General features: G+C 41.9%; 1 protein-coding gene across 1 annotated transcript in view; it reads right to left on the reverse strand.

Annotated features, from left to right (window-relative positions):
- Nucleotides 1-6,000, reverse strand: part of ZBTB38 (zinc finger and BTB domain containing 38) — a 109,107-nt gene that overhangs the window by 39,445 nt on the left and 63,662 nt on the right. The window contains exon 5 of the mRNA XM_025043565.1: nt 4,467-4,571. The gene's annotated coding sequence lies outside the window, so the exon portion shown is untranslated. The remainder of the gene's footprint in view (nt 1-4,466; nt 4,572-6,000) is intronic.

The raw sequence follows: 6,000 nt of genomic DNA on the forward strand, positions 1-6,000 counted from the left end.
ATGTTACAAAATGATTCAGTATAGTTTTAATAAAATATTCCCATTAAGTCATCTGATTTTTAAATTATGTAAAAGGAACATAAAACACAATTCAATATGCACAAATAAATGTTTTACATCCTCCATACACAGCTTAAACATCAAACGCGTATGTATATCTGTCCTTTTTTCTGAATAGAGAGAGAGCTAGGCCTAAGAAGAAAAATACTATAAATTATTTTCTCATCTATGAGGTCAGGATAGATGAACATGAACTAGCCTCAAAATTACATGATTCCAAGATGCAGAGAATGAGGGAAATATAACATAATGACAAATGTTTATCGGTCAGAAGACACAGAGTCAGATAGAGAAATGCATTGAAATGTTTTAATGGCATGACTGGACAATGTTGCTGCCATTAAATATATTACTGATAACAACATTTAAAGTTACACTGGTTTTGAAAACTCTGGGCACAGGGAGAGGGTGTTACCATTTATTCCACAGGAAAAGAAGCTGATCTGGCAGCTGTGAGTCACCCAGGACTGCTGTGGATATACTGCAGACAGTGACGGTGGGTGCGATAATGACACTATACCTGGATTATCTGGGGTCCATTTGTTTTTACCTTATTACAAATACAATCCATAAACATTAGTAATACAAATGTAAAACTTTTGAGCACAGACGTGTCTCTAATAGAAATTGGATTTGAAATCAGCATAGCAAGTCTTGAGTTTATCCCCTCCTAGTAATGGTCATTTGTTTATCATCACCACAGCAGTGGTTTTTTAAAATGACAATTCCCAGGAACCCCACCTCAAATCTACTGAGTTAGAATATCTGTGCCAAGTGCCAGGGCACCTAAATTTTAGTAAGTTCCCCAGGTTGATTCTTATCCAAATTAAACTGAAGGTCATTTGAACTACTGCAGGATAGATTAGCTATAGTGGGAGGTATGCTCTTTCCGTGATAAAATTAAAAGGAGCCATAAAGATAAGGTTTTGTGTTAGATTTATAATATGTAGAACATTTTAACATCTTTACAAGGTTGGAGGAGGAAGGAAATCAGCATTTATTAATTGCCTATATAGTATAGATCCTGACCAAATTACATATTACTCAATCTTCAAAATAATGCTATTTGAGTTATGAATGGAAAAAGTTAGGCTTAGTTTTCTGAAGTCACAAGCCTGGAAAATGGCCCAGTGCGGTTGTGAAACTAGATTTATCTGACCCCAGTCTTCTCATTCCATTGTATTAAGCTCATATACCCATGAAAACACACACACTCACTCACACGCACGCACACACACACGCACTCACGTCATAAGACAGCCATATGGTAAAAAGGCAAAGAAATGAAATTATTTTTAGAAACTTTTTGCATCAACAGAAATATAGTTTTTAAAGAACTTATTATATCAGCAAATATTCTTTGATCCGTCTGCTGACAACAGAATAAATTGTATGACTACTGTCAAAACCACATTTAACAGCCTGAATTTTAGTAATCAGAAGTGTATTTTGAGGCTTGCTAGGGACAACTTTAACAGTGATCCTTGATTTGTGTAAGCTACAAAGTTTTGCAAATGAAACATCTTAATATTCATTCTGCAAGTCATATTACCTTACAAAGGAAAACACCAACAAATGTGTGTGTGATCTAGCACTTATCAATCTAGTGGCCATCTTGGGCCTCCCTGTCCCCCTCTAATATCTGACACTTCCCTGCACTGGGAAACCCCTTTCTGCTGGCTTCTGGAGTCATGTTCTCTGGTGGTTCTTCCTTGCTGTCTTGCCAGACTCCTCTCTAGATCCTCCCTAGGTCCTTTCTTTTCTCGTAAGACTACATCCTCAACCTCTGACTCCCTACAGTTTCTCTCTGGAAAATTGCTTCTCCCATCTCTTGACTTATTTATATCTCAATGACTCCCAAACTAGTCCTGGACTTCCTCTGGAGCACAAAGCCCCCATCTGTCTGGAGGATGTCATACTTCAACACTTCCAACTCAGCATGTCTAAAATGCAGCCCCTTACCTCCTTCCCTCATGGGTACCACTGCTCCGGAACTACGTCAGCTTAGCTGTTACTTCTCTACTGAGATGTCAGATTGTGTCAATTCTTTCCTTAGCATCTGTTCCTTTCCCATTTCACTGCTGTCGGCTATTTCAGGCCCTCTCTCTACCGTTTTCCTTGGTGGATTGTGGGAGCCTTCTAACTGGTCTCCCTGTCTCTGGTTTCTGCCCTGCCTTTCATCTCAGTCTCCCCATGAGCTACCCACAAGGATACACTCCTGATGCATGGCCGTGACACTTCCTTATTCAAATGTCTTCAATGACTCCTACTGGTTAATACATTCATATTTCCCAGCTTGGCATTCAAGACCATTATCATTTGGAACCAAATGTTCTCCAGCTTTCTTTCCTACTTAATGCCTGTATAGATCAGTTCCAACTCAGCTGGGCTCACTACCTTTCCTTAAATATGCTCCATGCTTTTCTGTTCTTCTGCTATCCCCCCTATCTCAATGCCTCCTCCCCTTTTCTTTGATAGAAACTCCACATCCTTCAAGGACTTTTCTCAAGAAAGAGTCCTTACAGGTAAAAGGGACCTCTTCCTCCTCAAATTACCAAAATATCTTGTTTTGACATTTACCACACAGTTATTTTTGCGTATTTTATTTCCCTACCTACAAAACAGAGTCTGAGAGGAAAGGAACCAGAACTTTTTGCTGCTGACTCCTCCATTCTATGTAGCATAGTGTCACACTTATAGAAGGTACTCAATAAACATTTGCTGTATGACATTTATAGGACTCCTAAAAGTTTGCAAAGCATATTTACATTCAACATGTCACTTGTTCTATCTGAAGCTTAACTTTAGGAGCATGCAAGACTTACAATCTGGTTTCTGTTGCTTAATGCGATTATTGGCTCTACCTCCAACACTGTACCTTGTAAATTAAAGTATCTCTTAAATTGTTTTACTTTGAACACTCATAATCCTGTGTGGCTTCCACCAAAGAGGAGAGCATTTTGAGTCAAAGAAAACCCACTCGCCAAACTGATTTGTTTCTCTGCCTGGGAGTTAAGTTTATAAATAAAAGGTCTCTATAAGCTGACGACAGTAATGGCAAAATTCATATTTAAAAGAGAAGAAATTCCTTTCTGAAGATTTAAAAGATCTTCCTATATATCCAGTTGGAATCTTATTTATGGGTCAGACGTCTCTAACATCCTTGGAGCTGATATTCTAGCATGCTAACAACAGAAAATCTCTTAATAGTTGAACAATAATTCCTTGCTGAGAGATTCAATATGACTAATGCCGTGATGGTAAACACACAGTACTATCTTTGGTCTTAAATATCCAAGTGACTTGTAGAAACTCGATAAACATTTGTTGAATGAATAAATAAATGAATGAATTTAGAGAAGGCCTTCCTAATGTTTATAAATTAAAAGTCTAAGTTTTCACAGATGGATGGGAGGATATGTTAAATCTGAAAACAGTGAAAAATTGCATTGAGCGGCAAGAACTGTGATATGGCAACTCTTTGTGTGACAGATACTACTATCACTGCTGGAAAACCAGGTGAAGGAGGGGCACTGCCCATCTGACACACCTCTTTGGAGTTTAGGATGCAAGCGCCTCTAGGACAAGGACTTTACCTTAAACTTTGTGGTCCTAGCACTGTGCTCTGCATACAGAATGTGTACCATAAACGTAGTATGAGATGCAAAGACCTCCATGACCTACCTGTGCATTTTCCCATTTCAGTCCTTCACATCCATTCTTCCTTGTCTCATAGGGGAATTGTGAGGAATAAATAAAAATACAACACTTAATCCCTTAACACACTGCCTTACCAAACACACCCAAGCGCCTGAAAAATGGCAGTTGTTATTGTGATCATCTGGGGCTTTGTATATGCCTCAAAGGTAGAGTTTACTGGGCTGGGCTGTCAGTACTTGTCTGCACAAAGTGCAAGTGCCCTGGGGGTGGGCACTTCATGCTTCTATCCTCAGTGCCTAGCACACTGCTCACCCCACAGCAGGCCCTAAGGCTAGCTGCATGACTGAGCAATTGAGATCCAGGTTCCAGGCCCGCCTCTATCTCAGCCTAGTGTGTCACCCTGAAGTCATTTAAACTCTCCGGGCCTCATTGATAGCTGTTGGTCCTTACCGTCTGGAGAAGCTAGTATTCAATAAACAGACTTAGAGAAGCTCTCACGACAGTCATTGGAATAACTAGAACAAGAAATCAGTTGTCCTGGAGCCCTGTTCACTTAGTTTCTCCCTCATCACAGAAGTCTCATAAGCCATGTCCCCTTAATAACAACAGTTCACTTGAATATCATGATCACTTTGTAATCCCCAAACCTAGTGGAATGCTGGCGCAAATCATATGCGCCTTGGGAGTCCCTCAGAAAAACCATTTCCGATTTCATGTAGACTAAGGAGACATGCAAATTCAGTTACCTCAGGTAGAACGGACCAGCTTTAACAAAGTTAGTTTCTCGTGCTTTGGAAGAAATCACTTGGAAATCCTTGATTCTGAGTCCTCCATCTCCTCCACATCAAGATCTAAAAAGAAAAGAAAAAGCACAGGGTCTCAAGAACTGGCTGCCAGGATATGATGTTTTAGCCACAACAGTAATTACAACTAGCATGTGTATTGAACACTTACTATAAGTCAAGCACTGAGCGAAGTGACTGACATATGTGACCTCATACAGTCTTCATAACACCCCTCAAATACAGGAGACATCCCTTCACTTTACAGCTACACCAAGAGGCTCTGAGAGGTCACGGAATCTGCTCAAGGTCACACAGCTCGGTTATATTAGACCTGGTACTTAAAATCAGGTTCAACTGATTCCAAAGCCTGGGTTATTAACTGTAAGTCAGGGTTTTACAGGTCAATAACCTGTGACCCACCGTTTTAAAAAATTACATTACATAAACAAACCCCAAAGTCTCGAAATGCTTACTATGTGCAATAAATTCTGACATTTTCTTTTTGATTCTTTTCTACATTGTATTATATATTCTATAACTTTTAAAAAATTCCAGTAGTAATGCACTAAACTGATATCGTAATCTAATGGGTCCCTACTCTTGTTGGAAAAACACTATAATTAGATATAGTACCTCTGAAGTTTCTCTGAAACCACGGGCTAAATCCTCCCATGCTTTTTAACCATGAGAACTTGAATAAGTAGTTGAGCTTCATAATTAGGAGAAAAGTCTTTAACCGTTAAAATATGTATAAAGCACCATAATGCGTCATCTATAACAGATCCTTAAAGGGATATTTAATTAGGGCCAAAGTCCAGAATGGAATGTCACTTACCTATAGCAGAGCAGGAGTTATAAAGTAGAACCGCGGACGAATTAAAAACTCAGGTGATTTATTATGTACCCTGCAAAGTTGTGGCTAACACCGGGCGGTTGTGTTGTATCATAGGAGGCTGAGATTGCAAGCCCCGGGGGGGAGGGGGGGGACTTTCGCATATTCCATTCAATTCCAGGAGTTTGGTGTTGAACCAGGGAAATCATCAGGTTCCCTTAAGGTTAAGACTAGGGTCCGCGTCGCAGTCGGCGGGAAAGGAGGTGCGACTGTCACGGCAGTGCCCGAGCCTGCTGGACCCGAGCCCATAATGTCCCTTGGGTGCGCATTTCTCCCCTGGCCCCCCGCCCTCTAGTACAGCTGCGCAGTTGGGTCTCTATAGATGTGGCGCAACCTGCCCCGACTCTGCAGTTGAGCCCCACTCCCAACTCCGGCGCAGGCCCCGAGCCCGGGCACCTGCGGGCGCCCGGTCCCTGCAGCAGCTCGTCTCTCCAGCCCTGTGCGCCAGGGCTCCCCAGCCAGGTTTCGAGGCTCCCTCCGGGGAGAGGAAGAGGCAGGCTGGCCGCGCCCCGGCCCCCGCGCCCGCAGGCCGCGCCTCACCCACCCAGCTGCGCACACAGACCCTGCGACGCGCACTTACGAGGCTCGACTCCGCCGCCGCGA

The sequence above is a fragment of the Pteropus alecto genome, unplaced genomic scaffold (genome assembly GCF_000325575.1).
Source record: "Pteropus alecto unplaced genomic scaffold, ASM32557v1 scaffold92, whole genome shotgun sequence".
Lineage (NCBI taxonomy): Eukaryota > Metazoa > Chordata > Mammalia > Chiroptera > Pteropodidae > Pteropus > Pteropus alecto.